This window comes from Amia ocellicauda, chromosome 2 (genome assembly GCF_036373705.1).
Source record: "Amia ocellicauda isolate fAmiCal2 chromosome 2, fAmiCal2.hap1, whole genome shotgun sequence".
Taxonomy (NCBI): Eukaryota; Metazoa; Chordata; class Actinopteri; order Amiiformes; family Amiidae; genus Amia; species Amia ocellicauda.
Window position 1 is genome coordinate 57,470,252 of NC_089851.1, and position 16,007 is coordinate 57,486,258.

At 46.2% G+C, this 16,007-nt stretch overlaps 14 non-coding genes across 14 annotated transcripts; all 14 read left to right on the forward strand.

Moving 5' to 3' along the window:
* The first annotated feature begins 308 nt into the window (after positions 1 to 308).
* trnat-cgu (transfer RNA threonine (anticodon CGU)) lies at positions 309 to 382 on the forward strand. The gene has a single exon. It is a non-coding gene; the product is annotated as a tRNA-Thr (tRNA).
* A 1,042-nt stretch (positions 383 to 1,424) lies between these two features.
* On the forward strand, positions 1,425 to 1,498 carry trnat-cgu (transfer RNA threonine (anticodon CGU)). Its single transcript has one exon. It is a non-coding gene; the product is annotated as a tRNA-Thr (tRNA).
* Positions 1,499 to 2,699: 1,201 nt separating this feature from the next.
* On the forward strand, positions 2,700 to 2,773 carry trnat-cgu (transfer RNA threonine (anticodon CGU)). The gene has a single exon. It is a non-coding gene; the product is annotated as a tRNA-Thr (tRNA).
* Positions 2,774 to 3,965: 1,192 nt separating this feature from the next.
* Positions 3,966 to 4,039, forward strand: trnat-cgu (transfer RNA threonine (anticodon CGU)). The gene has a single exon. It is a non-coding gene; the product is annotated as a tRNA-Thr (tRNA).
* A 1,062-nt stretch (positions 4,040 to 5,101) lies between these two features.
* trnat-cgu (transfer RNA threonine (anticodon CGU)) lies at positions 5,102 to 5,175 on the forward strand. Its single transcript has one exon. It is a non-coding gene; the product is annotated as a tRNA-Thr (tRNA).
* Positions 5,176 to 5,923: 748 nt separating this feature from the next.
* On the forward strand, positions 5,924 to 5,997 carry trnat-cgu (transfer RNA threonine (anticodon CGU)). The gene has a single exon. It is a non-coding gene; the product is annotated as a tRNA-Thr (tRNA).
* A 1,202-nt stretch (positions 5,998 to 7,199) lies between these two features.
* trnat-cgu (transfer RNA threonine (anticodon CGU)) lies at positions 7,200 to 7,273 on the forward strand. Its single transcript has one exon. It is a non-coding gene; the product is annotated as a tRNA-Thr (tRNA).
* A 1,056-nt stretch (positions 7,274 to 8,329) lies between these two features.
* trnat-cgu (transfer RNA threonine (anticodon CGU)) lies at positions 8,330 to 8,403 on the forward strand. The gene has a single exon. It is a non-coding gene; the product is annotated as a tRNA-Thr (tRNA).
* A 1,196-nt stretch (positions 8,404 to 9,599) lies between these two features.
* trnat-cgu (transfer RNA threonine (anticodon CGU)) lies at positions 9,600 to 9,673 on the forward strand. The gene has a single exon. It is a non-coding gene; the product is annotated as a tRNA-Thr (tRNA).
* Positions 9,674 to 10,611: 938 nt separating this feature from the next.
* trnat-cgu (transfer RNA threonine (anticodon CGU)) lies at positions 10,612 to 10,685 on the forward strand. The gene has a single exon. It is a non-coding gene; the product is annotated as a tRNA-Thr (tRNA).
* Positions 10,686 to 11,608: 923 nt separating this feature from the next.
* On the forward strand, positions 11,609 to 11,682 carry trnat-cgu (transfer RNA threonine (anticodon CGU)). The gene has a single exon. It is a non-coding gene; the product is annotated as a tRNA-Thr (tRNA).
* Positions 11,683 to 12,583: 901 nt separating this feature from the next.
* trnat-cgu (transfer RNA threonine (anticodon CGU)) lies at positions 12,584 to 12,657 on the forward strand. Its single transcript has one exon. It is a non-coding gene; the product is annotated as a tRNA-Thr (tRNA).
* A 1,201-nt stretch (positions 12,658 to 13,858) lies between these two features.
* trnat-cgu (transfer RNA threonine (anticodon CGU)) lies at positions 13,859 to 13,932 on the forward strand. Its single transcript has one exon. It is a non-coding gene; the product is annotated as a tRNA-Thr (tRNA).
* A 1,038-nt stretch (positions 13,933 to 14,970) lies between these two features.
* trnat-cgu (transfer RNA threonine (anticodon CGU)) lies at positions 14,971 to 15,044 on the forward strand. The gene has a single exon. It is a non-coding gene; the product is annotated as a tRNA-Thr (tRNA).
* The last annotated feature ends 963 nt before the right edge of the window (positions 15,045 to 16,007 follow it).

Consider the following 16,007-nt stretch of genomic DNA (forward strand, 5'->3'; position numbering starts at 1 on the left):
ATCTGATTGACAGTGGTCCGTGATCTGCTGTTATGCTACTATGCTACTTACCTAACGTCCAATTCCCATTGCCGCCCCTGGACAGTCGCAACAGGGAGCTTGTTGCTCCCGTCAACCTTACGTTTTCACCTCTGTGTGCTTCCTTTGTTGCAGCCTGCATCCAGATTTTGTTTTGTTTTGTTTTGTTTTGTTTTGTTTTGTTTTGTTTTGTTTTGTTTTGTTTTGTTTTGTTTTGTTTTGTTTTGTTTTGTTTTGTTTTGTTTTGTTTCTTACACCTGAGTGTAGGCACTGGGGAGTGGGAGAGTCCTGGCACCGTGGCTTAGTTGGTCAAAGCGCCTGTCTCGTAAACAGGAAACCCTGGGTTCGACTCCTAGCAGTGCCTTGGTTTATGTTGGCCTAGGCAATGGAAAGGAAGTTTCTAAACGCTCAATACATTTTTCCAAGATGGCCGTCCGCAGCAAGCAGCTTAAGGTTACTGTAGCCGCAGTCTGGCAAGGTGACCGCCAGAAGTAGAAACAATAACAAGGGGCGGGGGGAAAAGTGGGCCGTCCCTGGGTGGATTCAAACCACCATCCTTTCGGTTAACAGCCGAACACGCTGACCGATTGCGCCACAGACACAGACGGAGGTGTTGTGCTTGCTGCAGTCGTGCAGTTCCTTCACAGTTGCCAGAAATCATTTCCAGCACACGATTTTCTTTGTCGTTGAATGCAACATACGTGACCATTGGGGGAGCGATAGCAAGCAAGAGAGTTAGATATTGAGAGTCATAGATTGATAGCTAGCTAAATAGCTAGATAGATAGCTAGATAGATAGATAGATAGATGGATGGATAAATGGACGGCAAGGCAAGCATCTGATTGACAGTGGTCCGTGATCTGCTGTTATGCTACTATGCTACTGACCATTGGGGGAGCGATAGCAAGCAAGAGAGTTAGATATGGAGAGTCATAGATAGATAGATAGATAGATGGATGGATGGATGGACGGCAAGGCAAGCATCTGATTGACAGTGGTCCGTGATCTGCTGTTATGCTACTATGCTACTGACCATTGGGGGAGCGATAGCAAGCAAGAGAGTTAGATATCGAGAGTCATAGATGGATGGATGGATGGACGGCAAGGCAAGCATCTGATTGACAGTGGTCCGTGATCTGCTGTTATGCTACTATGCTACTTACCTAACGTCCAATTCCCATTGCCGCCCCTGGACAGTCGCAACAGGGAGCTTGTTGCTCCCGTCAACCTTACGTTTTCACCTCTGTGTGCTTCCTTTGTTGCAGCCTGCATCCAGATTTTGTTTTGTTTTGTTTTGTTTTGTTTTGTTTTGTTTTGTTTTGTTTTGTTTTGTTTTGTTTTGTTTTGTTTTGTTTTGTTTTGTTTCTTACACCTGAGTGTAGGCACTGGGGAGTGGGAGAGTCCTGGCACCGTGGCTTAGTTGGTCAAAGCGCCTGTCTCGTAAACAGGAAACCCTGGGTTCGACTCCTAGCAGTGCCTTGGTTTATGTTGGCCTAGGCAATGGAAAGGAAGTTTCTAAACGCTCAATACATTTTTCCAAGATGGCCGTCCGCAGCAAGCAGCTTAAGGTTACTGTAGCCGCAGTCTGGCAAGGTGACCGCCAGAAGTAGAAACAATAACAAGGGGCGGGGGGAAAAGTGGGCCGTCCCTGGGTGGATTCAAACCACCATCCTTTCGGTTAACAGCCGAACACGCTGACCGATTGCGCCACAGACACAGACGGAGGTGTTGTGCTTGCTGCAGTCGTGCAGTTCCTTCACAGTTGCCAGAAATCATTGCCAGCACACGATTTTCTTTGTCGTTGAATGCAACATACGTGACCATTGGGGGAGCGATAGCAAGCAAGAGAGTTAGATATTGAGAGTCATAGATTGATAGCTAGCTAAATAGCTAGATAGATAGCTAGATAGATAGATAGATAGATGGATGGATAAATGGACGGCAAGGCAAGCATCTGATTGACAGTGGTCCGTGATCTGCTGTTATGCTACTATGCTACTGACCATTGGGGGAGCGATAGCAAGCAAGAGAGTTAGATATGGAGAGTCATAGATAGATAGATAGATAGATGGATGGATGGATGGACGGCAAGGCAAGCATCTGATTGACAGTGGTCCGTGATCTGCTGTTATGCTACTATGCTACTGACCATTGGGGGAGCGATAGCAAGCAAGAGAGTTAGATATCGAGAGTCATAGATGGATGGATGGATGGACGGCAAGGCAAGCATCTGATTGACAGTGGTCCGTGATCTGCTGTTATGCTACTATGCTACTGACCATTGGGGGAGCGATAGCAAGCAAGAGAGTTAGATATCGAGAGTCATAGATAGATAGATAGATAGATAGATAGATGGATGGATGGACGGAAAGGCAAGCATCTGATTGACAGTGGTCCGTGATCTGCTGTTATGCTACTATGCTACTTACCTAACGTCCAATTCCCATTGCCGCCCCTGGACAGTCGCAACAGGGAGCTTGTTGCTCCCGTCAACCTTACGTTTTCACCTCTGTGTGCTTCCTTTGTTGCAGCCTGCATCCAGATTTTGTTTTGTTTTGTTTTGTTTTGTTTTGTTTTGTTTTGTTTTGTTTTGTTTTGTTTTGTTTTGTTTTGTTTTGTTTTGTTTTGTTTTGTTTTGTTTCTTACGCCTGAGTGTAGGCACTGGGAATGGGAGAGTCCTGGCACCGTGGCTTAGTTGGTCAAAGCGCCTGTCTCGTAAACAGGAAACCCTGGGTTCGACTCCTAGCAGTGCCTTGGTTTATGTTGGCCTAGGCAATGGAAAGGAAGTTTCTAAACGCTCAATACATCTTTCCAAGATGGCCGTCCGCAGCAAGCAGCTTAAGGTTACTGTAGCCGCAGTCTGGCAAGGTGACCGCCAGAAATAGAAACAATAACAAGGGGCGGGGGGAAAAGTGGGCCGTCCCTGGGTGGATTCAAACCACCATCCTTTCGGTTAACAGCCGAACACGCTGACCGATTGCGCCACAGACACAGACGGAGGTGTTGTGCTTGCTGCAGTCGTGCAGTTCCTTCACAGTTGCCAGAAATCATTGCCAGCACACGATTTTCTTTGTCGTTGAATGCAACATACGTGACCATTGGGGGAGCGATAGCAAGCAAGAGAGTTAGATATTGAGAGTCATAGATTGATAGCTAACTAAATAGCTAGATAGATAGCTAGATAGATAGATAGATAGATGGATGAATGGACGGCAAGGCAAGCATCTGATTGACAGTGGTCCGTGATCTGCTGTTATGCTACTATGCTACTGACCATTGGGGGAGCGATAGCAAGCAAGAGAGTTAGATATGGAGAGTCATAGATAGATAGATAGATGGATGGATGGATGGACGGCAAGGCAAGCATCTGATTGACAGTGGTCCGTGATCTGCTGTTATGCTACTATGCTACTGACCATTGGGGGAGCGATAGCAAGCAAGAGAGTTAGATATCGAGAGTCATAGATGGATGGATGGATGGACGGCAAGGCAAGCATCTGATTGACAGTGGTCCGTGATCTGCTGTTATGCTACTATGCTACTGACCATTGGGGGAGCGATAGCAAGCAAGAGAGTTAGATATCGAGAGTCATAGATAGATAGATAGATAGATAGATGGACGGAAAGGCAAGCATCTGATTGACAGTGGTCCGTGATCTGCTGTTATGCTACTATGCTACTTACCTAACGTCCAATTCCCATTGCCGCCCCTGGACAGTCGCAACAGGGAGCTTGTTGCTCCCGTCAACCTTACGTTTTCACCTCTGTGTGCTTCCTTTGTTGCAGCCTGCATCCAGATTTTGTTTTGTTTTGTTTTGTTTTGTTTTGTTTTGTTTTGTTTTGTTTTGTTTTGTTTTGTTTTGTTTTGTTTTGTTTTGTTTTGTTTTGTTTTGTTTTGTTTTGTTTCTTACGCCTGAGTGTAGGCACTGGGGAATGGGAGAGTCCTGGCACCGTGGCTTAGTTGGTCAAAGCGCCTGTCTCGTAAACAGGAAACCCTGGGTTCGACTCCTAGCAGTGCCTTGGTTTATGTTGGCCTAGGCAATGGAAAGGAAGTTTCTAAACGCTCAATACATTTTTCCAAGATGGCCGTCCGCAGCAAGCAGCTTAAGGTTACTGTAGCCGCAGTCTGGCAAGGTGACCGCCAGAAGTAGAAACAATAACAAGGGGCGGGTGGAAAAGTGGGCCGTCCCTGGGTGGATTCAAACCACCATCCTTTCGATTAACATCCGAACACGCTGACCGATTGCGCCACAGACACAGACAGAGGTGTTGTGCTTGCTGCAGTCGTGCAGTTCCTTCACAATTGCCAGAAATCATTGCCAGCACACGATTTTCTTTGTCGTTGAATGCAACATACGTGACCATTGGGGGAGCGATAGCAAGCAAGAGAGTTAGATATTGAGAGTCATAGATTGATAGCTAGCTAAATAGCTAGATAGATAGATAGATAGATAGATGGATGGATGGACGGCAAGGGAAGCATTTGATTGACAGTGGTCCGTGATCTGCTGTTATGCTACTATGCTACTGACCATTGGGGGAGCGATAGCAAGCAAGAGAGTTAGATATGGAGAGTCATAGATAGATAGATAGATAGATGGATGGATGGATGGACGGCAAGGCAAGCATCTGATTGACAGTGGTCCGTGATCTGCTGTTATGCTACTATGCTACTGACCATTGGGGGAGCGATAGCAAGCAAGAGAGTTAGATATCGAGAGTTATAGATAGATAGATAGATAGATAGATAGATGGACGGAAAGGCAAGCATCTGATTGACAGTGGTCCGTGATCTGCTGTTATGCTACTATGCTACTTACCTAACGTCCAATTCCCATTGCCGCCCCTGGACAGTCGCAACAGGGAGCTTGTTGCTCCCGTCAACCTTACGTTTTCACCTCTGTGTGCTTCCTTTGTTGCAGCCTGCATCCAGATTTTGTTTTGTTTTGTTTTGTTTTGTTTTGTTTTGTTTTGTTTTGTTTTGTTTTGTTTTGTTTTGTTTTGTTTTGTTTTGTTTTGTTTTGTTTTGTTTTGTTTTGTTTTTTACGCCTGAGTGTAGGCACTGGGGAATGGGAGAGTCCTGGCACCGTGGCTTAGTTGGTCAAAGCGCCTGTCTCGTAAACAGGAAACCCTGGGTTCGACTCCTAGCAGTGCCTTGGTTTATGTTGGCCTAGGCAATGGAAAGGAAGTTTCTAAACGCTCAATACATTTTTCCAAGATGGCCGTCCGCAGCAAGCAGCTTAAGGTTACTGTAGCCGCAGTCTGGCAAGGTGACCGCCAGAAGTAGAAACAATAACAAGGGGCGGGTGGAAAAGTGGGCCGTCCCTGGGTGGATTCAAACCACCATCCTTTCGGTTAACAGCCGAACACGCTGACCGATTGCGCCACAGACACAGACAGAGGTGTTGTGCTTGCTGCAGTCGTGCAGTTCCTTCACAGTTGCCAGAAATCATTTCCAGCACACGATTTTCTTTGTCGTTGAATGCAACATACGTGACCATTGGGGGAGCGATAGCAAGCAAGAGAGTTAGATATTGAGAGTCATAGATTGATAGCTAGCTAAATAGCTAGATAGATAGCTAGATAGAAAGATGGATGGATGGACGGCAAGGCAAGCATCTGATTGACAGTGGTCCGTGATCTGCTGTTATGCTACTATGCTACTTACCTAACGTCCAATTCCCATTGCCGCCCCTGGACAGTCGCAACAGGGAGCTTGTTGCTCCCGTCAACCTTACGTTTTCACCTCTGTGTGCTTCCTTTGTTGCAGCCTGCATCCAGATTTTGTTTTGTTTTGTTTTGTTTTGTTTTGTTTTGTTTTGTTTTGTTTTGTTTTGTTTTGTTTTGTTTTGTTTTGTTTTGTTTCTTACGCCTGAGTGTAGGCACTGGGAATGGGAGAGTCCTGGCACCGTGGCTTAGTTGGTCAAAGCGCCTGTCTCGTAAACAGGAAACCCTGGGTTCGACTCCTAGCAGTGCCTTGGTTTATGTTGGCCTAGGCAATGGAAAGGAAGTTTCTAAACGCTCAATACATCTTTCCAAGATGGCCGTCCGCAGCAAGCAGCTTAAGGTTACTGTAGCCGCAGTCTGGCAAGGTGACCGCCAGAAGTAGAAACAATAACAAGGGGCAGGGGGAAAAGTGGGCCGTCCCTGGGTGGATTCAAACCACCATCCTTTCGGTTAACAGCCGAACACGCTGACCGATTGCGCCACAGACACAGACGGAGGTGTTGTGCTTGCTGCAGTCGTGCAGTTCCTTCACAGTTGCCAGAAATCATTGCCAGCACACGATTTTCTTTGTCGTTGAATGCAACATACGTGACCATTGGGGGAGCGATAGCAAGCAAGAGAGTTAGATATTGAGAGTCATAGATTGATAGCTAGCTAAATAGCTAGATAGATAGCTAGATAGATAGATAGATAGATGGATGAATGGACGGCAAGGCAAGCATCTGATTGACAGTGGTCCGTGATCTGCTGTTATGCTACTATGCTACTGACCATTGGGGGAGCGATAGCAAGCAAGAGAGTTAGATATGGAGAGTCATAGATAGATAGATAGATGGATGGATGGATGGACGGCAAGGCAAGCATCTGATTGACAGTGGTCCGTGATCTGCTGTTATGCTACTATGCTACTGACCATTGGGGGAGCGATAGCAAGCAAGAGAGTTAGATATCGAGAGTCATAGATGGATGGATGGATGGACGGCAAGGCAAGCATCTGATTGACAGTGGTCCGTGATCTGCTGTTATGCTACTATGCTACTGACCATTGGGGGAGCGATAGCAAGCAAGAGAGTTAGATATCGAGAGTCATAGATAGATAGATAGATAGATAGATGGACGGAAAGGCAAGCATCTGATTGACAGTGGTCCGTGATCTGCTGTTATGCTACTATGCTACTTACCTAACGTCCAATTCCCATTGCCGCCCCTGGACAGTCGCAACAGGGAGCTTGTTGCTCCCGTCAACCTTACGTTTTCACCTCTGTGTGCTTCCTTTGTTGCAGCCTGCATCCAGATTTTGTTTTGTTTTGTTTTGTTTTGTTTTGTTTTGTTTTGTTTTGTTTTGTTTTGTTTTGTTTTGTTTTGTTTTGTTTTGTTTTGTTTTGTTTTGTTTTGTTTTGTTTTGTTTTGTTTCTTACGCCTGAGTGTAGGCACTGGGGAATGGGAGAGTCCTGGCACCGTGGCTTAGTTGGTCAAAGCGCCTGTCTCGTAAACAGGAAACCCTGGGTTCGACTCCTAGCAGTGCCTTGGTTTATGTTGGCCTAGGCAATGGAAAGGAAGTTTCTAAACGCTCAATACATTTTTCCAAGATGGCCGTCCGCAGCAAGCAGCTTAAGGTTACTGTAGCCGCAGTCTGGCAAGGTGACCGCCAGAAGTAGAAACAATAACAAGGGGCGGGTGGAAAAGTGGGCCGTCCCTGGGTGGATTCAAACCACCATCCTTTCGGTTAACATCCGAACACGCTGACCGATTGCGCCACAGACACAGACAGAGGTGTTGTGCTTGCTGCAGTCGTGCAGTTCCTTCACAATTGCCAGAAATCATTGCCAGCACACGATTTTCTTTGTCGTTGAATGCAACATACGTGACCATTGGGGGAGCGATAGCAAGCAAGAGAGTTAGATATTGAGAGTCATAGATTGATAGCTAGCTAAATAGCTAGATAGATAGATAGATAGATAGATGGATGGATGGACGGCAAGGGAAGCATTTGATTGACAGTGGTCCGTGATCTGCTGTTATGCTACTATGCTACTGACCATTGGGGGAGCGATAGCAAGCAAGAGAGTTAGATATGGAGAGTCATAGATAGATAGATAGATAGATGGATGGATGGATGGACGGCAAGGCAAGCATCTGATTGACAGTGGTCCGTGATCTGCTGTTATGCTACTATGCTACTGACCATTGGGGGAGCGATAGCAAGCAAGAGAGTTAGATATCGAGAGTTATAGATAGATAGATAGATAGATAGATAGATAGATGGACGGAAAGGCAAGCATCTGATTGACAGTGGTCCGTGATCTGCTGTTATGCTACTATGCTACTTACCTAACGTCCAATTCCCATTGCCGCCCCTGGACAGTCGCAACAGGGAGCTTGTTGCTCCCGTCAACCTTACGTTTTCACCTCTGTGTGCTTCCTTTGTTGCAGCCTGCATCCAGATTTTGTTTTGTTTTGTTTTGTTTTGTTTTGTTTTGTTTTGTTTTGTTTTGTTTTGTTTTGTTTTGTTTTGTTTTGTTTTGTTTTGTTTTGTTTTGTTTCTTACGCCTGAGTGTAGGCACTGGGGAATGGGAGAGTCCTGGCACCGTGGCTTAGTTGGTCAAAGCGCCTGTCTCGTAAACAGGAAACCCTGGGTTTGACTCCTAGCAGTGCCTTGGTTTATGTTGGCCTAGGCAATGGAAAGGAAGTTTCTAAACGCTCAATACATTTTTCCAAGATGGCCGTCCGCAGCAAGCAGCTTAAGGTTACTGTAGCCGCAGTCTGGCAAGGTGACCGCCAGAAGTAGAAACAATAACAAGGGGCGGGGGGAAAAGTGGGCCGTCCCTGGGTGGATTCAAACCACCATCCTTTCGGTTAACAGCCGAACACGCTGACCGATTGCGCCACAGACACAGACAGAGGTGTTGTGCTTGCTGCAGTCGTGCAGTTCCTTCACAGTTGCCAGAAATCATTGCCAGCACACGATTTTCTTTGTCGTTGAATGCAACATACGTGACCATTGGGGGAGCGATAGCAAGCAAGAGAGTTAGATATTGAGAGTCATAGATTGATAGCTAGCTAAATAGCTAGATAGATAGCTAGATAGATGGATGGATGGACGGCAAGGCAAGCATCTGATTGACAGTGGTCCGTGATCTGCTGTTATGCTACTATGCTACTGACCATTGGGGGAGCGATAGCAAGCAAGAGAGTTAGATATGGAGAGTCATAGATAGATAGATAGATAGATGGATGGATGGATGGACGGCAAGGCAAGCATCTGATTGACAGTGGTCCGTGATCTGCTGTTATGCTACTATGCTACTGACCATTGGGGGAGCGATAGCAAGCAAGAGAGTTAGATATCGAGAGTCATAGATGGATGGATGGATGGACGGCAAGGCAAGCATCTGATTGACAGTGGTCCGTGGTCTGCTGTTATGCTACTATGCTACTGACCATTGGGGGAGCGATAGCAAGCAAGAGAGTTAGATATCGAGAGTCATAGATAGATAGATAGATAGATAGATAGATGGATGGATGGACGGAAAGGCAAGCATCTGATTGACAGTGGTCCGTGATCTGCTGTTATGCTACTATGCTACTTACCTAACGTCCAATTCCCATTGCCGCCCCTGGACAGTCGCAACAGGGAGCTTGTTGCTCCCGTCAACCTTACGTTTTCACCTCTGTGTGCTTCCTTTGTTGCAGCCTGCATCCAGATTTTGTTTTGTTTTGTTTTGTTTTGTTTTGTTTTGTTTTGTTTTGTTTTGTTTTGTTTTGTTTTGTTTTGTTTTGTTTTGTTTTGTTTTGTTTTGTTTTGTTTTGTTTCTTATGCCTGAGTGTAGGCACTGGGGAATGGGAGAGTCCTGGCACCGTGGCTTAGTTGGTCAAAGCGCCTGTCTCGTAAACAGGAAACCCTGGGTTCGACTCCTAGCAGTGCCTTGGTTTATGTTGGCCTAGGCAATGGAAAGGAAGTTTCTAAACGCTCAATACATTTTTCCAAGATGGCCGTTCGCAGCAAGCAGCTTAAGGTTACTGTAGCCGCAGTCTGGCAAGGTGACCGCCAGAAGTAGAAACAATAACAAGGGGCGGGTGGAAAAGTGGGCCGTCCCTGGGTGGATTCAAACCACCATCCTTTCGGTTAACAGCCGAACACGCTGACCGATTGCGACACAGACACAGACGGAGGTGTTGTGCTTGCTGCAGTCGTGCAGTTCCTTCACAGTTGCCAGAAATCATTGCCAGCACACGATTTTCTTTGTCGTTGAATGCAACATACGTGACCATTGGGGGAGCGATAGCAAGCAAGAGAGTTAGATATTGAGAGTCATAGATTGATAGCTAGCTAAATAGCTAGATAGATAGCTAGATAGATAGATAGATAGATAGATGGATGGACGGCAAGGCAAGCATCTGATTGACAGTGGTCCGTGATCTGCTGTTATGCTACTATGCTACTGACCATTGGGGGAGCGATAGCAAGCAAGAGAGTTAGATATCGAGAGTTATAGATAGATAGATAGATAGATAGATAGATAGATGGACGGAAAGGCAAGCATCTGATTGACAGTGGTCCGTGATCTGCTGTTATGCTACTATGCTACTTACCTAACGTCCAATTCCCATTGCCGCCCCTGGACAGTCGCAACAGGGAGCTTGTTGCTCCCGTCAACCTTACGTTTTCACCTCTGTGTGCTTCCTTTGTTGCAGCCTGCATCCAGATTTTGTTTTGTTTTGTTTTGTTTTGTTTTGTTTTGTTTTGTTTTGTTTTGTTTTGTTTTGTTTTGTTTTGTTTTGTTTTGTTTTGTTTTGTTTTGTTTTGTTTTGTTTTGTTTTGTTTTTTACGCCTGAGTGTAGGCACTGGGGAATGGGAGAGTCCTGGCACCGTGGCTTAGTTGGTCAAAGCGCCTGTCTCGTAAACAGGAAACCCTGGGTTCGACTCCTAGCAGTGCCTTGGTTTATGTTGGCCTAGGCAATGGAAAGGAAGTTTCTAAACGCTCAATACATTTTTCCAAGATGGCCGTCCGCAGCAAGCAGCTTAAGGTTACTGTAGCCGCAGTCTGGCAAGGTGACCGCCAGAAGTAGAAACAATAACAAGGGGCGGGTGGAAAAGTGGGCCGTCCCTGGGTGGATTCAAACCACCATCCTTTCGGTTAACAGCCGAACACGCTGACCGATTGCGCCACAGACACAGACAGAGGTGTTGTGCTTGCTGCAGTCGTGCAGTTCCTTCACAGTTGCCAGAAATCATTTCCAGCACACGATTTTCTTTGTCGTTGAATGCAACATACGTGACCATTGGGGGAGCGATAGCAAGCAAGAGAGTTAGATATTGAGAGTCATAGATTGATAGCTAGCTAAATAGCTAGATAGATAGCTAGATAGAAAGATGGATGGATGGACGGCAAGGCAAGCATCTGATTGACAGTGGTCCGTGATCTGCTGTTATGCTACTATGCTACTGACCATTGGGGGAGCGATAGCAAGCAAGAGAGTTAGATATCGAGAGTCATAGATAGATAGATGGATAAATGGACGGCAAGGCAAGCATCTGATTGACAGTGGTCCGTGATCTGCTGTTATGCTACTATGCTACTTACCTAACGTCCAATTCCCATTGCCGCCCCTGGACAGTCGCAACAGGGAGCTTGTTGCTCCCGTCAACCTTACGTTTTCACCTCTGTGTGCTTCCTTTGTTGCAGCCTGCATCCAGATTTTGTTTTGTTTTGTTTTGTTTTGTTTTGTTTTGTTTTGTTTTGTTTTGTTTTGTTTTGTTTTGTTTTGTTTTGTTTTGTTTTGTTTTGTTTTGTTTTGTTTTGTTTTGTTTTGTTTTGTTTCTTACGCCTGAGTGTAGGCACTGGGGAGTGGGAGAGTCCTGGCACCGTGGCTTAGTTGGTCAAAGCGCCTGTCTCGTAAACAGGAAACCCTGGGTTCGACTCCTAGCAGTGCCTTGGTTTATGTTGGCCTAGGCAATGGAAAGGAAGTTTCTAAACGCTCAATACATTTTTCCAAGATGGCCGTCCGCAGCAAGCAGCTTAAGGTTACTGTAGCCGCAGTCTGGCAAGGTGACCGCCAGAAGTAGAAACAATAACAAGGGGCGGGGGGAAAAGTGGGCCGTCCCTGGGTGGATTCAAACCACCATTCTTTCGGTTAACAGCCGAACACGCTGACCGATTGCGCCACAGACACAGACGGAGGTGTTGTGCTTGCTGCAGTCGTGCAGTTCCTTCACAGTTGCCAGAAATCATTGCCAGCACACGATTTTCTTTGTCGTTGAATGCAACATACGTGACCATTGGGGGAGCGATAGCAAGCAAGAGAGTTAGATATTGAGAGTCATAGATTGATAGCTAGCTAAATAGCTAGATAGATAGATAGATAGATGGATGGATGGACGGCAAGGCAAGCATCTGATTGACAGTGGTCCGTGATCTGCTGTTATGCTACTATGCTACTGACCATTGGGGGAGCGATAGCAAGCAAGAGAGTTAGATATGGAGAGTCATAGATAGATAGATAGATAGATGGATGGATGGATGGACGGCAAGGCAAGCATCTGATTGACAGTGGTCCGTGATCTGCTGTTATGCTACTATGCTACTTACCTAACGTCCAATTCCCATTGCCGCCCCTGGACAGTCGCAACAGGGAGCTTGTTGCTCCCGTCAACCTTACGTTTTCACCTCTGTGTGCTTCCTTTGTTGCAGCCTGCATCCAGATTTTGTTTTGTTTTGTTTTGTTTTGTTTTGTTTTGTTTTGTTTTGTTTTGTTTTGTTTTGTTTTGTTTTGTTTTGTTTTGTTTTGTTTTGTTTCTTACGCCTGAGTGTAGGCACTGGGGAATGGGAGAGTCCTGGCACCGTGGCTTAGTTGGTCAAAGCGCCTGTCTCGTAAACAGGAAACCCTGGGTTTGACTCCTAGCAGTGCCTTGGTTTATGTTGGCCTAGGCAATGGAAAGGAAGTTTCTAAACGCTCAATACATTTTTCCAAGATGGCCGTCCGCAGCAAGCAGCTTAAGGTTACTGTAGCCGCAGTCTGGCAAGGTGACCGCCAGAAGTAGAAACAATAACAAGGGGCGGGGGGAAAAGTGGGCCGTCCCTGGGTGGATTCAAACCACCATCCTTTCGGTTAACAGCCGAACACGCTGACCGATTGCGCCACAGACACAGACAGAGGTGTTGTGCTTGCTGCAGTCGTGCAGTTCCTTCACAGTTGCCAGAAATCATTGCCAGCACACGATTTTCTTTGTCGTTGAATGCAACATACGTGACCATTGGGGGAGCGATAGCAAGCAAGAGAGTTAGATATTGAGAGTCATAGATTGATAGCTAGCTAAATAGCTAGATAGATAGCTAGATAGATGGATGGATGGACGGCAAGGCAAGCATCTGATTGACAGTGGTCCGTGATCTGCTGTTATGCTACTATGCTACTGACCATTGGGGGAGCGATAGCAAGCAAGAGAGTTAGATATGGAGAGTCATAGATAGATAGATAGATAGATGGATGGATGGATGGACGGCAAGGCAAGCATCTGATTGACAGTGGTCCGTGATCTGCTGTTATGCTACTATGCTACTGACCATTGGGGGAGCGATAGCAAGCAAGAGAGTTAGATATCGAGAGTCATAGATGGATGGATGGATGGACGGCAAGGCAAGCATCTGATTGACAGTGGTCCGTGATCTGCTGTTATGCTACTATGCTACTGACCATTGGGGGAGCGATAGCAAGCAAGAGAGTTAGATATCGAGAGTCATAGATAGATAGATAGATAGATAGATAGATGGATGGATGGACGGAAAGGCAAGCATCTGATTGACAGTGGTCCGTGATCTGCTGTTATGCTACTATGCTACTTACCTAACGTCCAATTCCCATTGCCGCCCCTGGACAGTCGCAACAGGGAGCTTGTTGCTCCCGTCAACCTTACGTTTTCACCTCTGTGTGCTTCCTTTGTTGCAGCCTGCATCCAGATTTTGTTTTGTTTTGTTTTGTTTTGTTTTGTTTTGTTTTGTTTTGTTTTGTTTTGTTTTGTTTTGTTTTGTTTTGTTTTGTTTTGTTTTGTTTTGTTTTGTTTTGTTTTGTTTCTTATGCCTGAGTGTAGGCACTGGGGAATGGGAGAGTCCTGGCACCGTGGCTTAGTTGGTCAAAGCGCCTGTCTCGTAAACAGGAAACCCTGGGTTCGACTCCTAGCAGTGCCTTGGTTTATGTTGGCCTAGGCAATGGAAAGGAAGTTTCTAAACGCTCAATACATTTTTCCAAGATGGCCGTTCGCAGCAAGCAGCTTAAGGTTACTGTAGCCGCAGTCTGGCAAGGTGACCGCCAGAAGTAGAAACAATAACAAGGGGCGGGTGGAAAAGTGGGCCGTCCCTGGGTGGATTCAAACCACCATCCTTTCGGTTAACAGCCGAACACGCTGACCGATTGCGACACAGACACAGACGGAGGTGTTGTGCTTGCTGCAGTCGTGCAGTTCCTTCACAGTTGCCAGAAATCATTGCCAGCACACGATTTTCTTTGTCGTTGAATGCAACATACGTGACCATTGGGGGAGCGATAGCAAGCAAGAGAGTTAGATATTGAGAGTCATAGATTGATAGCTAGCTAAATAGCTAGATAGATAGCTAGATAGATAGATAGATAGATAGATGGATGGACGGCAAGGCAAGCATCTGATTGACAGTGGTCCGTGATCTGCTGTTATGCTACTATGCTACTGACCATTGGGGGAGCGATAGCAAGCAAGAGAGTTAGATATCGAGAGTCATAGATGGATGGATGGATGGACGGCAAGGCAAGCATCTGATTGACAGTGGTCCGTGATCTGCTGTTATGCTACTATGCTACTGACCATTGGGGGAGCGATAGCAAGCAAGAGAGTTAGATATCGAGAGTCATAGATAGATAGATAGATGGATGGATGGATGGATGGACGGCAAGGCAAGCATCTGATTGACAGTGGTCTGTGATCTGCTGTTATGCTACTATGCTACTTACCTAACGTCCAATTCCCATTGCCGCCCCTGGACAGTCGCAACAGGGAGCTTGTTGCTCCCGTCAACCTTACGTTTTCACCTCTGTGTGCTTCCTTTGTTGCAGCCTGCATCCAGATTTTGTTTTGTTTTGTTTTGTTTTGTTTTGTTTTGTTTTGTTTTGTTTTGTTTTGTTTTGTTTTGTTTTGTTTTGTTTTGTTTTGTTTCTTACGCCTGAGTGTAGGCACTGGGGAATGGGAGAGTCCTGGCACCGTGGCTTAGTTGGTCAAAGCGCCTGTCTCGTAAACAGGAAACCCTGGGTTCGACTCCTAGCAGTGCCTTGGTTTATGTTGGCCTAGGCAATGGAAAGGAAGTTTCTAAACGCTCAATACATTTTTCCAAGATGGCCGTCCGCAGCAAGCAGCTTAAGGTTACTGTAGCCGCAGTCTGGCAAGGTGACCGCCAGAAGTAGAAACAATAACAAGGGGCGGGGGGAAAAGTGGGCCGTCCCTGGGTGGATTCAAACCACCATCCTTTCGGTTAACAGCCGAACACGCTGACCGATTGCGCCACAGACACAGATGTTGTGCTTGCTGCAGTCGTGCAGTTCCTTCACAGTTGCCAGAAATCATTGCCAGCACACGATTTTCTTTGTCGTTGAATGCAACATACGTGACCATTGGGGGAGCGATAGCAAGCAAGAGAGTTAGATATTGAGAGTCATAGATAGATAGATAGATAGATGGATGGATGGATGGACGGCAAGGCAAGCATCTGATTGACAGTGGTCCGTGATCTGCTGTTATGCTACTATGCTACTGACCATTGGGGGAGCGATAGCAAGCAAGAGAGTTAGATATGGAGAGTCATAGATAGATAGATAGATAGATGGATGGATGGATGGACGGCAAGGCAAGCATCTGATTGACAGTGGTCCGTGATCTGCTGTTATGCTACTATGCTACTGACCATTGGGGGAGCGATAGCAAGCAAGAGAGTTAGATATCGAGAGTCATAGATGGATAGATAGATAGATGGATGGATAAATGGACGGCAAGGCAAGCATCTGATTGACAGTGGTCCGTGATCTGCTGTTATGCTACTATGCTACTGACCATTGGGGGAGCGATAGCAAGCAAGAGAGTTAGATATCGAGAGTCATAGATGGATGGATGGATGGACGGCAAGGCAAGCATCTGATTGACAGTGGTCCGTGATCTGCTGTTATGCTACTATGCTACTGACCATTGGGGGAGCGATAGCAAGCAAGAGAGTTAGATATCGAGAGTCATAGATAGATAGAT